At 47.2% G+C, this 15,108-nt stretch overlaps 1 long non-coding RNA gene across 1 annotated transcript; it reads left to right on the plus strand.

Moving 5' to 3' along the window:
• Positions 1 to 356: 356 nt before the first annotated feature.
• LOC149748713 (uncharacterized) lies at positions 357 to 13,547 on the plus strand. The gene is made up of 2 exons (XR_016393809.1): positions 357 to 3,924; positions 6,347 to 13,547. It is a non-coding gene; the product is annotated as an uncharacterized LOC149748713 (long non-coding RNA).
• Positions 13,548 to 15,108: the final 1,561 nt, after the last annotated feature.

Consider the following 15,108-nt stretch of genomic DNA (forward strand, 5'->3'; position numbering starts at 1 on the left):
AGACTAAAGGCACCTAGCACAAGTCAGATGTTTAATAAGTATGAGGCTCCTTTGCCTCTTTCTTCTCAGTCCACTTTTTAACTTTTAATTTTGAAATAATTGTAGACCCACAAGGAGATGCAAAAATAGTGTGGGGGTGTCCCGTGTACCCATCATCCAGCTACCTGCAATGGTGACATTTTACACACCTATAGTGCATTACTGACTGACTGGCACATAGTCTGACCAGTTTCTGCATGCACTCACTCTTTTTGTAATATTTGTATATGTATTGATTTGTATAATCACTGCCACATCAAGACACAGAGCTGCCCATCACCACAAAGCAGCTGTCTAGCGCTGCCCCTTTATAATCACACCCTTCCTCCCCTTTCCAAGCCCCTGGCAACCACTAAGCTCTTCTCCATCTCCATAATTTTGTCAATTTGAGAATGTTTTATAAATGAAATCATACAGTATCTAACCTTTCAAGATTGGCTTTTTTCACTCAGCATAATAGCCTCATGATACTTCCCAGTCGTTGCACTTATTCGTTCCTTTTTCTTGCTAGGTAGTGTTCCGTGGAATGGAGGTACCTCAGTTTGTTCAACCTTCACCTATTGAAGGACACTTGGGTCATTTCCAGTTTGGGGCTACTACAAATAAAGCATCTCTGAACATTTGCATATAGGACATTTTATGTGAGCATGTGCTGTGAACATTTTGTGTGAGAATGTTTTCGTTTCTCCAAAATAAATTCCCGAGATTGAGATTCATGGGTCATACAGCAAGTATATATTTAACATTTTAAGAAATTGCCAGACAGATTTCCAGAATGGCTGTTACCATTTCACATGCTCTCCAAGAGCATATGCAAAACCCAGTATCTCCACATCCTTGCCAGCATTTGTTTTATCGGTATTTTTATCAGTATTTTTTATTTTAGCCATTCTGTGTAGTGGTATCTCATTGTGGTTTTAATTTGCGTTTCCCTAACAACTAGTGATGGTGAACATCTTTTCATGTGTTTATTTGCCACCTGTGTATTAGTAAAGTGTCCAAGTCCTTTGTTCATTTTCTCATTGGATTATGTGTTGCCTTACTGTTGAGTTTAGAGTTCTTTATTCTGAAAACAAGTCTTTTGTCAGGTAGTTTGCAAATATTTTCTCCCAAATGGTACTTGTCGTTTCATCTTTTTCACTGTCTTCTACAGAGCAAAGGTTTTTAATTTTAATGAAGTCTAATTAGTCTAGTCTTTCCTTTTATGGATTGTGCTTTTGGTGCCGTGTCTAAGACCTCTTCTCCTAACTTTAGATCACAAAGCTTTTCTCCTACGTTCTCCTCTAAAAGTTTTATGGTTTTATATTTTACATTTAAATCTATGATCCATTTTCAGTTTATTTCTGTATAAGGTGTGAGGTGTAGGTCAAGTTTCATGTTATTGGCTATTGATGTCCTGTCCATTTGTTTCTGCCAAGTGAGATAATAGCGCCAGGTTCTACAGGAGCCACGGAAGTAAGATACTACCCAGAGGGGCAGGCTGTCTAAACAGTCCCTTGTAAAATTCATCGCCCTCCCCGGGTTACCTAGAATGAGCTCGATGCTACAGAAACCAAACATTTCACCGCTGAGTCTTCCTTCTGCAATGATACTGTGCAACCAAATGCTGCTCACGTTGGGTCCCTGAAGAGCCTCCTGCGGCCCCTTGCACCACCACCTACAGTGAATTTTTGTTTGAAACAAGAAATGAGCATTGACCATTTCTGTTGCACACGATAAAATACCACTTAAGGGTAGGAAAGGGTGTGTTTTATGGAAACATGGTCCCACAGGTAGAAGGGGCCCAAAGCAGGAATCCCTTCTATAGCCTCTTTGCAAAGAAGGACAATCTTTCATTCAACAAATATATTCTGAGCAGCTACTATGTGTCAGGAACTAGGCAATGAAGATGCGGAGTGAAAAAAACAGACATGGTCCCTGCCCTCTACTGGGGAAGGGGGTGGAGTACAGGTAATTACATACACATACACACACACACACACACACACACACACACACACACACAACACTACTGTAGGCCAAAAGCTAGCAACAGAATGCTAAGGCAATATATGGCAGGGACATCTAACCCAGGCTTGGGAAGCCTGGCAATGCTTCCTGGAAGACGAGACACTGAACCTGAGGCCTACTAGATGAATTGCAGAGAGCTGGGAGGAGTGGAGTGGGTGGGATAGGAATGGTAATAAGAAAGAAGATGCTTCCAGGTGAGGGGGAACAGCATGTGCAAAGGCCCAGAGGTAGGAGTGAGTGTGGTGGGGCAGGGATCTAAGCCTCCAGTACTGCTGGTGTGTAAGATGCAGGGGAAAGAACAAGGGATGAGGCTGCCCAGGTCAGACCATGAAGGGCCTTGAAAGTTCAGCCATTTCATGAGGACACCAGGAATCCACTGCAGGGCTCTAGGCAAGAGCATAACAGATGCACATTTGCATTTTAGAAATCTCACTCTGGCAGCATGGAGGCAGGTTGGTGGGAATCTAGGCTGCTGGCTGGGGCACTGGTTAGGAGTCTGTCACAAGAGCTGATGGAACAAAATGGGGGCAGTGGAGAAGGGTTGATGCATTTACACCAGAGTAGGAGCCAAGGTTTAAGGAGAGAAGATGCAGTTTTAAAGATCCCTTTGAGGGCTTCCCTGGTGGCACAGTGGTTGAGAGTCCACCTGCCGATGCAGGGGACACAGGTTCATGCCCCGGTCCGGGAAGATCCCACATGCCGCGGAGCGGCTGGGCCCGTGAGCCATGGCTGCTGAGCCTGCACGTCCGGAGCCTGTGCTCCGCAACGGGAGAGGCCACAGCAGTGAGAGGCCCGCATACCGCAAAAAAAAAAAAAAAAGATCTCTTTGAGAAACGGAGGGATAAGTTGTGAAGAGAAACAGAGGTGAGTTGAGGGATCAGTGAGGATGGAGCCTTTGCTTGGACACTCCTACTGAGGAAGAGCTGGCTTATTCCTTCCCCTTTGTGACCCTCCCATGTTTGACAGTTCTGCCTGAGCAGAACCCTGCTACCCTGTAACTTTCCTGCCTTGGTCCAACCTTGGCCCTGAGGGACCACCCTGAACGAGTCCACCTCTGCTGGTCATGGCAGCCCTTTGACTGTTTTAAAGACATGGGTCACATTCTCTCAAGCTTTCTTTCCTCCAATTTATTCACTTCCCACTTGGCATGGGTTCCTCTTCCGGGTAGTCCCTCCACTCCCCACCTTTAATTTAATCACGCGATGCCCAAACTCTGGATAGAGTCTGATCAGCCAGAAAACAATAAGCATCCCCGTCTGGAGCCTGACATTTCTACCTGTAGCATCCCCACTCCTCTGTCCTTGTCAGGAAGCTGCCTCCCTTCCCTGAACATTTGAGGCAACATCTCCCAGTGGGATTTGTGATAGCCTGGGCACTGGGGACAAGCCTGGGCCCAGAGCCTCAGCTGGGGAAACAGGTTTGACGAGGCCCTCGCTGCCTCACTTCTGATAGCAAACAAGCCATGCCTGGGAGGACACGACCCAGCCTCACCAGCAAATGGATCTCCTGCCTTTTCTCCTCTGGTGAGAATCAGGGCACCAGCGACTATTCACTGACCGCCGTTGGGTGTGTGGCTTGGTGAGGAAAATACAGTTGGGACACTGACTCCGTCTTCAGGGACTATGCAGCCTCGTTGGGAGAGAGGATATAGAACAGGTGGTCAGAGACGGGCCTTTACAGAGGACACAGGGCCACAGCTAGACCTCGAAGGATGGGGGAGTATCAGCTGGTGAGAAGAATAAGGCGATGCACTAGGACGGCACGGAAAGACGCAGAGGTCAGAGTACTGAAGGTGGACCCAGTGAAGGAAAAGAAGACACTCTGGTCAGAGCAGGGACCCTCTATGCGTGAACATTGAGAGAAAATGCTGTAAAGGTAGGTTGGAACCATAGCGGGCTAGACTCTCCTCTAGGTAGGGAGCTGCCGAGGGCTCTTGAACCAAAGAAGGAGATGATTAAAGTGGTGAGTGGTTTGGGGTCTGGGTCTGGCGAAGTTAGTGATGAATCCTGCCCTCTGCTGTGGCCCAGGATGCCCAGGGAGGGTAAAGCCCTTCCCGGAAGTCATCCAGGAAACCTAGCTGGCACCTGGCTGGCCTAGTTTTAAGTCCCCTTCGGGTGATCTTTCCAATAGCCTTTCCTAGGGGGATAAAGACAGGGACAACACTGAACTATTCAAATGAGTGACCTGGGAAGTGCTTTGAGCGGCAACAACAAAGGCTGTAATCTGGGAGCAGAACTGGCTACATCATCCCGTTGGTCCCTTGGTTACAAATTGTTAAGGATTTCAAGATGGCAACATTAAACCAAGCCTGGGGCCCCTCTAAGCACAGAGTCCTGTGCAACTTTAGAGGTTGCATGCTCATGATGCTGGCTCTGTCTGGGGGTCAAGACGAGAGCAGGTTCTTATCCAAAAGCACACAGTGGGCTTGCAGTGGGGCTCCCACACTCAGAAGGCTCACAGTCAGTCATCTCCCTCTCTGTCCTGGACAGGTGACAGCCCAGCAATCCAGCTCAGGCAGCTTATGGCTCTTGGCCACAGGAAAAGAATAGACTAGGGACAGGAAACCTGAGTTCCAATCTTGATTTTGCTTTCAATCTGATGTAAGAATCACTTAACTTCTGGGTCTTGGTTTTATGGCCCATATTAAGTGTTCAGCAGGTATTGTTTCTCTCCCTTTCCATAAAGAAGCCCCAATTGTAGGACCTCTACCGCATGGCATCTTGCTGGAGTATTTGAAGCAAAACACAGGTTCCAATGATGGGTCTTGAGTTGCAGAAAGAACTCAGTGAAATGCATTTGTATCTTGGAGAAAACTCCAAATACTCTTTTGCACCCCATACCTTCCAACTTCACTAGAAAAGTCATCTTTAGCCATTCTCTGCCAGAGATGTGTTTGAAGAGATTTCAGGTCTACGCTTGGCTCTTCTGCTGACTCTCTGTAGGACTGCAGGACACTGACTTCCTCTCCCTGTGCCTCAGTTTCCGCTCCTGTAAAATGTGAGGATATGACAAGGTTCTTTTCTGCTCTCAGTTCTGCATTTTCTTGAATCTTTGAAGTAACTGGTCCAGCATTGCATGATGTCATCACATGATGTTGGGATGAACTTCTCTGGCTCTGTCATTAGAAAATAAGCTCACTGAGGTCAAGAATGATTGTGATCTGTCTCTGAACCTCCAGTTCCTGGCACGGCAGTTTGCACTCAACTGAGTGTTGAATGAACAGAGACATCAATGGATGGACGAGGTCTCTGGGTGGGGGGGGGGCATCAGAACAAATGAGCCACGAAGTGAAAACAGAGATATGATCAGAAGGTGAGGCCTAAGGGGAAGAAAGAGAACCAGGGCAACATCGTATGGAGGGAGATTGAGTACTGGCTGACCAACATCTTAAATAACAATACAAAGGAAACAGAAACTTTAAGGCTTAAGGAAAAAAAACCACTGGATTTCATAATTAGGAGGTCAGTGGTGACTTCTGAGAGAAGCCAGGCTGCCCAAAGTTAAGGAATGGGTGGGTGATGAAGAAGTGTGAACAGCAGACATAAATGAATCAAGAAATTTTGTGGAAGAGAAAGATACGAAGGTCACAAAGCATTTGGGAAAACTGAAACAAGACGCATCAATTGTTTATTGGTTTGTTTGCTTTGAGAAAAGGAGAACCAAAACATTTGTTAATCCAGAGGAAGGAGACAAGGAGGAAGAGACTGAAGACTTTAGAGAGTGAGAGAGGCCGTTGATGGATTTATGTCCTTGAGGAGTCAGGAGAGAGAGAGAACCAAGGGCACAGCTCTTTCACCCCCACTCTCTGCCACCTGCAAATGTGACAAGTGTATCAGCGGGTGCTCTAGAGGGAAGCCAGACCTCAGAAGGGGGTTGGGCAAGGTGACTTTTAAGGTGCCCTCCCACCAATTCTATGGCGACCGTGTCCATCCATCCTTATTGTGCCACGTGGCCCACAAGCAGATGACGGCAGACAACGTGAAGAACATCTTTGAAATACAGTCCGGTGTCCACAGCATTCCCTGATCTACCAACAGCCCTGACTGATCAAAGAGGAAATGAGCCTTGGAGACAAACTCCACGTGTTTTGGGCTGTGGCCCAAGGAGGGAGAGTGGCCGAGTAGGAAAAACATCAGATTGGGAGTCTAGAGTCCAGATCCTGTCTCTCCTTATCACTCTCTAAGTGTCCTTGGGTACTCCCCTTCTCTGTGAGTCACAGTCTTCCCTGGAGAAACAGGAGTGTGAGATCAGTGACTGGTTTACTTCTATGTTCTCTGACTCGAGTTTTTTTTTACAGAGTCATCCTGAAAGAGCTGGCACTGTCTCTGAGGTTCTTGGGCAGTTCTGCACTTCGTGTGATCACCACATACAATGGGCAAAACAGGTCCCGTGAGGGTAAAGCAAATAAGTCCTCCCTGGCAATTCACACTCGTGTCACTGCAGAGCTCACAGCATTGGCACCGGCTCCAACAAGAAAACCCACATGCTTGTCAGTGACATCCTGGACCCTCCCATTTGGGCTGTGGCACCAGCATAACCGAATCATGTTTGGCGAAGGAAAGATCCTGTCTGGCTTTGTGCTAATGACACTGAAGAAAAAGTCAGTACTCTTTGGGGGACTGAATTCCTAACTGACTTCCAAGTTCTGAGTTCAGAACTAGGTTTGCCCTTTCTTGACAAAGCTCCCCCAGGATTAAAGGGAGCTGATGTATCTTTGTCATCAAACACATCATGACAAATTAGTCTTTCACTAATTCATCCAAAAATGCATTGAGCAACTGCTTTATCCATTAAAGGTATGTGAACCGATGGATGGATGGACAGAATGGATGGATGATGGATGAGGAGACCCAGGACCTGGTTCACTCACCAGCTGGGCATATGAGACAGGGTTTTCTCTCTCACAAGTGACAAAAACTTAAATTTAAGTAGCTTAAGAGAGAATAAAAAAAGAAACGCATTGATTTATGTATCTGAAAACTTAACAAGAGTTTGCAAAAGTTCCTCTTTACCTTGCAGCTCTGCTTTCTTCTGTGTTAGCTTCAGTTTTAGATAGCTTTTTCTCCAGTGGCCAGGCTCACCCCCAGCAGCTCCAGGCTTACATTCTTCTAGCTTTGCAACCCCAAAGGAAAGAGTGCCTTGCCTCCAGGAGTGCTAGAAAAAGTCCTCAAGAGGATTTTCACTGGCTCAGCGTGTGTCATGTGCTCATCCCTGGACAGATCCTGTGGCCAGGAGGGTCCAGTGCTGAGTCTGAGTCCTGGGCACACCCACAAAGTCTAGAGGTGATGTCAGCCCCAAAGAAACCCCACAGACTGAGAATGAGGATAGGGTGGCTTTCCCAGAAGAGAAGAGAATGGATCCCCGGCAGGCAAAGCCCTCAGATGCCCTCTCACTGGGTAACTAAATATAAGGCAGTCCCTTTGCCACTTAGAACCTCTCACTTTCCTCCCCGGTCAACCTCAACACACAGGCTTGTGATATGAAGGCCCTTTGAGAAGGTGGGGAGTATTCTTCTCACTGGTCATTTATTAACAACCACCACAGTTCCTCCTCCCTCTTAAAGCTTTCCCCAACATCTTGGCCTCCAGACTCTTCCCTTTTCTGACCTAGGCCGCTTAACATTTCGTGTCATCCAATGTGACAACTAATCATTCAGTGTATCTGGAGCAGAAACAGTACCTAGACTTTTGTCTGGCCCAACAAGAAACAGTGCCATGAATAAGACCCTCTCTCCCCACACAGGAAACTCACAATCTAGTCAGTGACAAATCTTGCATTGTTCTCTAATTGCTCTGTGTGGAAGTCTAATCTCCAAAACAGAACTACCGGCTCCCTGTGGGCGAGGCCAGGCCTCATCCTTCTCTCCTGTCACCCGCATCCCTCCAGGCTGTCTCACCTTGAGTGGACCAGTCATGGGGCCTTGGAGCCCCCAGCAGTGAAAGTGCTGGAAGCCTGACATGCTAAAGGACACTCATGTTCCCAGCAGTCAGGACAGTCCTCCTCTTTGCCACCTCACACCGCACGCCCTGCTTCCCACGCCACCTCATTCTGGGCCCTCGGTCACCGCATCAGAGTCACCCTCACCCCCAGCTTAACAGTGAGTTCCGTCTTTGGTTCTGAAGTCACTGGAGCTGTGTGGCCCTGGCTGTCCTTTGCATCCAACCATTTCCAAGCCAAAGGGAGGAAGGATCCTTGTCTAATCTGTATCAGACCATCCAACAGAGTGGCAGCTTCATGATCTGCTCCTGCAGTCAACAGATATGCTCTCAGCACCCACCGCTCTGTGCCCAGAACATGTGCTGGGTTAAGTGGTGAATGGCGGGCAGGGCTCTGTCCTCCGGGAGCTCACACACCAGCAGGAAAGACCACTGGCCCCTCACCCAACCCTGGGAGAGGGTTTCATGCTCCCTAGTGATCCCTCCTATCCATTCATCGGAATGGGGATGAAAGGAACTTGGTACAAGTAGCCAGGTGTCTTGGTCATGGTACAGGGGAGTAGGGAGGAGAGGAATGGAGTGGCCTCATGATGGGTGACTCAAAGCGGTCCTTCTGTGTCATTTGTCAATCAGGTCCCTGGACTAAACCCAAACTCACTCTCCCTCACCTACTGCCCAGTAGGTGTTGGGGTAGCCACTGGCCACATGCTGGGGCATCTTGGCTTTGGCCTTAGCCATTTTTTTTAAATTGGGGTATAGTTGTTTTACAATGTTGTATTAGTTTCTACTGTACAGCTAAGTGGAGCTCCTGTGCTATACGGCAGGTTCTCATTAGTTATCTATTTTATATATATTAGTGTATATATGTCAATCCCAATCTCCCAATTCGTCCCACCTCCTTCCCCCTTTCATGTCCATATGTTTGTTCTCTACATCTGTGTCTCTATTTCTGCCTTGCAAACTGATTCACCTGTACCATTTTTCTAGATACCACATATATGTGTTAATATACGATATTCATTTTTCTCTTTCTGACTTACTTCACTGTGTATGACAGTCTCTAGGTCCATCCACGTCTCTACAAATGACCCAATTTCGTTCCTTTTTAGGGCTGAGTAATATTCCATTGTATATATGTGCCACATCTTCTTTATCCATTCGTCTGTTGATGGGCATTTAGGTTGCTTCCATGTCCTGACTATTGTAAATGGTGCTGCAGTGAACATTGGGGTGCATGTGTCTTTTTGAATTATGGTTTTCTCTGGGTGTATGCCCAGTAGTGGGACTGCTGGATCATATGATAATTTTATTTTTAGTCTTTTAAGGAACCTCCATACTGTTCTCCATAGTGGCTGTATCAATTTACATTCCCACCAACAGTGCAAGAGGGTTCTCTTTTCTCCAAACCCTCACCAGCATTTATCGTTTGTAGATTTTTTGATGATGGCCATTCCGACTGGTGTGAGGTGACACCTCATTGTAGTTTTGACTTGCATTTCTCTAATAATTAGTGATGACGAGCATCGTTTCATGTGCCTCTTTGGCCTTAGCCATTTGTTTAAGGCAGCCACCAGGACTCTCCTGGGAGGTTCCTGTGCCCTACTACTTACCCCAGTGTGCCCAAGTCTGCAGTGGGTACACTCGGAAAGCCTTGCTTCCCTTACATCTTTCAAATCAGCACAGGCCTGAGTGCTAGAGAGCAGCTCAAAGGACAGCTCATGGACAAGTCTAAAGTGAAATAAAGCAGCCAAATTGAACTGAGCCAAACTGAATGACCCTCTCCTAGGCACACAGGAATTGATTTGTTTTTTAAAGGAGGAATGTTTCCTGATCCATCTGCTCTTCACTGAGTATCCCTTGAACTCCCAAAGGTGAGGCTTTCCCTGGCAAATTTCTGCTCTTATCGCCTTTGAACTCATAGGTGAAATTAATCCCGGGATCCCAGTCCCCTTCTCTCTCCCCCCACCTCTTCTTTCTGACATTAAAATCTCTTTCTGCCTTTCATATCCACACAGGAGGGGGCAGAGCTCCACTAACGAATGTTTGAGAAGCCCTTTGAGATCCTGGATGAAAGGCACCTTATAAAATACAATAAAAAATAATAGGAGTAATTACTAGCTGGGCTAATCCCTGTAGGATAATTTGAGAGCTTTCCTCAGGCAGATTCCGAATCCATGCAGAAACACATGGGTTCACGAGGCAAAACTAATTTGAGAGCTCGGGGGCCATTGCTATGCTTCTCCCATTCTAGGGTTGTGTACTAGAACCTTTCTGAAATCGGAGGCGCATGGCAGCGGGCCAGAGCTGGGAAGGGTCTTTGAGACGATCTGTCTAAACTCCGTGGTGTGTAGATGATGCGGTGAGGCCCAGAGAGGCGAGGCGACCAGCTCAAAGCTGCACAGCATGTGTGAGAGCTACAGCTCTAGAGGTCCAGTCCCTGGATACCCCAATTCGGGGGCTCCTGTTACCCCACTCTCAATCAATAACACACCCTTTCCCATCTCTGTATACTGATCACCTTCTACTGCACGGCAGAGCATTGGAATAAGAGTCAGATAGAGCTGAGTATGAATCCTAGCGTATGAAAGACGGTAGCAGACAAGTAAGCCTCAGTTTCCTCATGCGTAAAATGGGAATAATGATGCCTTCCTATAGAGGTGCTGTGAGGAGCCAGTGAGAAATGCACACAGGAGCACCTGGCATGGAGCATGTGTTCAGTCAATGCTGCTTGAACGAATGCTCCAAGAATGAGCCTGGCAGTGCCAGGGTTTGACCTACAGTCCTTGTTTTATACAGCTATGTTCAGTCTGTATTTAATGAGCACCTACTATGTGCTGATCTCTATGCTAAGCTCTCCAGGATGTTATCTCATTCAATCATCATCACCATCCCCATGAGGCCAGCAGTGTCAAATCGAGGTTCGGGGAGGTTAGCTAACTTGTGCAAGGCCATACAGCTGAAGAAGAGGCAGGACTTGAACCCGTGCTCCCAGCCACTATGTAACACTGCCTTCCCTTACAAAAAGAGGCATGAACATTGTTGTAACCACAGTGGAGCCCGCAAAGGAGTCTCTGCTGTGATACAGGAAAGGAGTGATGGAGGGGCCGGGAACAGTAGTAGCCTAACATGATCCACTGAAGCACTTTTACCTTCAAGGTTATGAAAGTAACACTCTTCTCCTTACGTCAGATTATTTATTCTGAGCGCTGCACTGATGCAAGCCACACGATCTCCCTCAGGAAGGGCAGTTAGTAGCTGTAGCTGAATTTGGAATCAAGAAATCTTGGGACTTCCCTGGCGGTCCAGTGGTTAGGAGGCTGTGCTTTCACTGCCGAGGACTCGGGTTCAATCCTTGGCTGGGGAACTAAGATCCCACAAGCCATGAGGTGCAGCCAAAAAAGAAAAAAAAACAACTAGATTCGGGTCCTGGATCTGCTCCTTAGAAGCCAAGTACCTTAAGCACTCTGCCTTCAGAGTCCCGTGCTCCTGGTCTGTATAACAAGGATAACTCTTCCCACTTCACCCCTCCAAATGGGCTCTTTGGAGTCTGAAATGGGAATGAACATGGAAGTACTTTGTCAGTTGCAACCTTCTGTACGAATGTAAATCGTTGTTGTTACTAGTGATAGTTTTAAGCCTTTCAATGTGATAAAGCAAGTGGCTAGGGTCCCAGGCTGGTGGTGGACTTCAGGAAGACTGACTCAACACAGCTGGCAGGCAGGGGACAATACGCATTACCAGTCTTCGAAGGACAGTTTAGTGCATTCAGAGCTCTGACCTCAGATTATTTGATTGGAAGATGGCACTTTAGGGGCCCAGCCCTTTGAAATTCAATTGTAAACCTAATGGGTTCCATTTATTTCAGGTTTCATCTTTTTCCCAGATGAGACCCCAGGCCAGAACCTGTGGTTTCACATTCTCTGCTTCTGTAAGTGTGGAAGAAATCAGCCCCTGTGAAAGGCCACTCACTGGGTGAGGCCAGCAAAGGAGGAAAGAAGCTGATCCGAGCGTTGTTAATCACTCCCGGGTGATTTCTTCATCGATGAAGACTTTCCCAAATACCACCTAGAAACTAGAATAACCAGGACTGTGCCCTTCTGAACTACCCTCCTCAGGAGGGATGGCTCTGAGTCACCCTCTCCAGAGATTTCCAGGGCTGATCAAGGCTGTCAGAGCTAAAGGGAACTCCCAAGTTGCCCTCTTCCAGCCTTTGGGCCTCTCGGAGAGACAGCCGTCTGACACCCCAGAGACGGGGTGCTCACTCCCTCATGTTGTTGGACGCTCTCCAGCCACCATCTGCCTCCAGGTGATTCTCTCTCACTGCTCATGGGGTCTCCAGCACCACTGGTATCATGTCAACTTCAAGACACCCCTTCCCAAGACTAAATTCCCCACATTAGAGGGCAAACCGAAAGTACAACCAAAAGTGCATGTCTTTAGGCATCAGAAAGAAAGGCTTGAATTCAAACCCTGGATCAATAACTCATCAGCTGTGTGACTTTGGGAAATTTAATTAACCTCTCTGACCTTCAGTGTGCTTATCTTTAAAACAAATAATAATCATCAGTACCTTTCTGGATTGTTGTTAGGATCCAAACTAACATAGAGAACGTGCTTGCACATAGTAGGCATTCAATAAGCAGTAGTCTTTATATGGCAAGACTCATTCATTTTAGAAAACATGTATTGAGGGTTTACTTTGTGCCAGGTGCTCTGCTGGGTGCTGCACACAGGAGAGCAGAAAAGAGGAGTGGAAAGAGAATGGGCTTTGGTGTCAAAGACCTGCGTTCTAATCCAAAATCAACCATTTACCAACCTGGTAACCTTGGACAGTGGACTGACTGAGCCTCCCTGGACCTCCCTTATCTCATCTCTGCACAGGGATGGTGTGGGTGTTAAATGAGATGATGTACATCAAGTGCTGAACCTAGGTCCTCGCTCAGCATGAATGCTGAGTAAGTGGGAGCTGCGCTGCAAGATTCAGGGATGCTGAGTACGTGAAGAAGTTAATGCAAGGCCGAGTTCAGGCAGGACAGTGGATATTTTATTATGTAGAAGTTAAAGTAATCTTATTTAATATTATGGTTCCTGACACTGTTTGGACTGTTTCGTTTGTCTACTTATTTTCCCAGGGAAATAGACTCTTGAATATAGAGGGACAAAGTCCTGTCCCTTTAGCTTTGCCGTGTTGTCTTTGAGAATAGAAGGGGGTCAAGGCTGGGGTTCAGGGCCAGCTCCATCCAGCTTCCATTCAGAGCGGAGAAACTAAGGCAGAAGATCAGTCGTGTAGGCAGGACATCAGGGAGGGGGACGGGGGAGAGGGGGCAGAAAACTCAGTAGGCACAAGGGCTCCCTGGCCCTACAAACACAGGGCAGGGACAGCACTGAGACCTCTGAGCCCATCCCTGGGGGTCATGCCCAGCTCAAGAACTGCTCAGGGCTGGGTCCATCCATCCAGGGCCTCTGTGGAGCTGAGAAAGGCAGCAGCTGACACAGGCATCACACTAATCCTAGTTGATGAGGACCACTTTTAAAGTCTTTATTGAACTTGTTGCAACATTGCTTCTGTTTTGTGTTTTCGTTTTTTGGCCATGGGGCATGTGGAATCTTAGCTCCGCAACCAGGGAGGAGCTGCACTCCTAGGCACTCCTCTGCACTGGAAGGCGAAGTCTTAACCACTGGGCTGCCAAGGAATTCCCAATCCTAGTCTTTCTTCGTTTGAGCCACTGGACCCGGGAGAAGCCAGGGGGAAGGAAAAGAACAGTTTCATTTTGTCCCTATCCTGGAATATCCACGCAAAGTGCCTGTCCTGCTTCTGTTTCAGGTAATATGGTAAAGGAAAGCCATGCTTCTCAACCTATATAAGTCCTCTGGGGTTGTATAAAAATGTAGATTCTGGGCTTCCCTGGTGGCGCAGTGGTTGAGAGTCTGCCTGCCGATGCAGGGGACATGGGTTCGTGCCCCGGTCTGGGAAGATCCCACATGCCGCGGAGCGGCTGAGCCTGCGCGTCCGGAGCCTGTGCTCCGCAACAGTGAGAGGCCCGCGTACCGCCAAAAAAAAAAAATGTAGATTCTGATTCTGTGGGTCTGGGTGGAGCCTAAAACTCTGCATCTCTAAAGAGTTCCCAGGTGATGCTGAGGCTTCCCTGAAACTCTCTGCCTATGAAACATATCAAAATGTTAGAAAAAAATCTTTAAAAAACATATTTTTAAATCAGTGGAAGAGACTTCAAGGAAGGGGAACCTAAGGCCAGGAGTGAAGCCGGCCCCCAGTCCAAGTGGATGCATGTAAAGAAACGGTCACATTCTCTGGGGGACCCTGCACAGCCTCGTGACCTAGAACTGCTATGCGTAGAACTATGCTAGGAATGGGGGAGGGGTGACACTCAGCATTAATTCTGTACCCACGCAGGCTGGGGAGTCACACTGGATACCTCTCCACGTAAAGCCAAGATTCAGGAAGGGCTATATCCTGAGGAAAATGGTGAGAGATAAGAACAGCAACCACACAACAAAAGAAAAACAAAAACAAGGAAAAGTGTCTGTGCCAGACTTGATTTGGGGTAGTTGGAGAAAAAAATTTCCTCTGAGATTTGAGGGCTACTGGCTGACCCTTGCTTGACCAAGCAGGAGTCTGAAATGACATGGTAGCGTGGTCTTAAAACTCCCCTAAATTATCCTTTAAATTTCAAGTGGACCCTGGTCTATTTTATGTCCTGATGCCCAGTGGAAGCAATCACAAGTCCTCCTGCAGGAATGTACCTCAAGCCAAACCATACAGTATTATCATAGGATTCCCCCCCAAAAGGGCCTCACAGTCCAAATCTCAACGCATCCAAGGAAACAGACCACCACGAGTGAGAGGCAGCAGAAAACAGCACTCTGCAGGATCAGACCCACAAAGACTTCAGATATCGGGATATAGACGATTGAACAATAATGTTAATATGTGTAAAGAAATAAAAAGAAAATTAAAAGTGAGTAAAGACTATAAAAACGACCAGGAAGATTTGAAAAAATAATCAAAGTGCCTACTAATGATGATTAAGTTTCCCTAGCTTCCTATATTGAAGGCAACACATTTTCTATTAGAAAAAAGTTTGGAACGTGCCCATCCCCTCCC

Source organism: Delphinapterus leucas, chromosome 7 (genome assembly GCF_059928025.1).
Source record: "Delphinapterus leucas isolate spDelLeu-1000000601 "Yukka" chromosome 7, BTC_Dleu_Yukka2, whole genome shotgun sequence".
NCBI classification, from domain to species: Eukaryota; Metazoa; Chordata; class Mammalia; order Artiodactyla; family Monodontidae; genus Delphinapterus; species Delphinapterus leucas.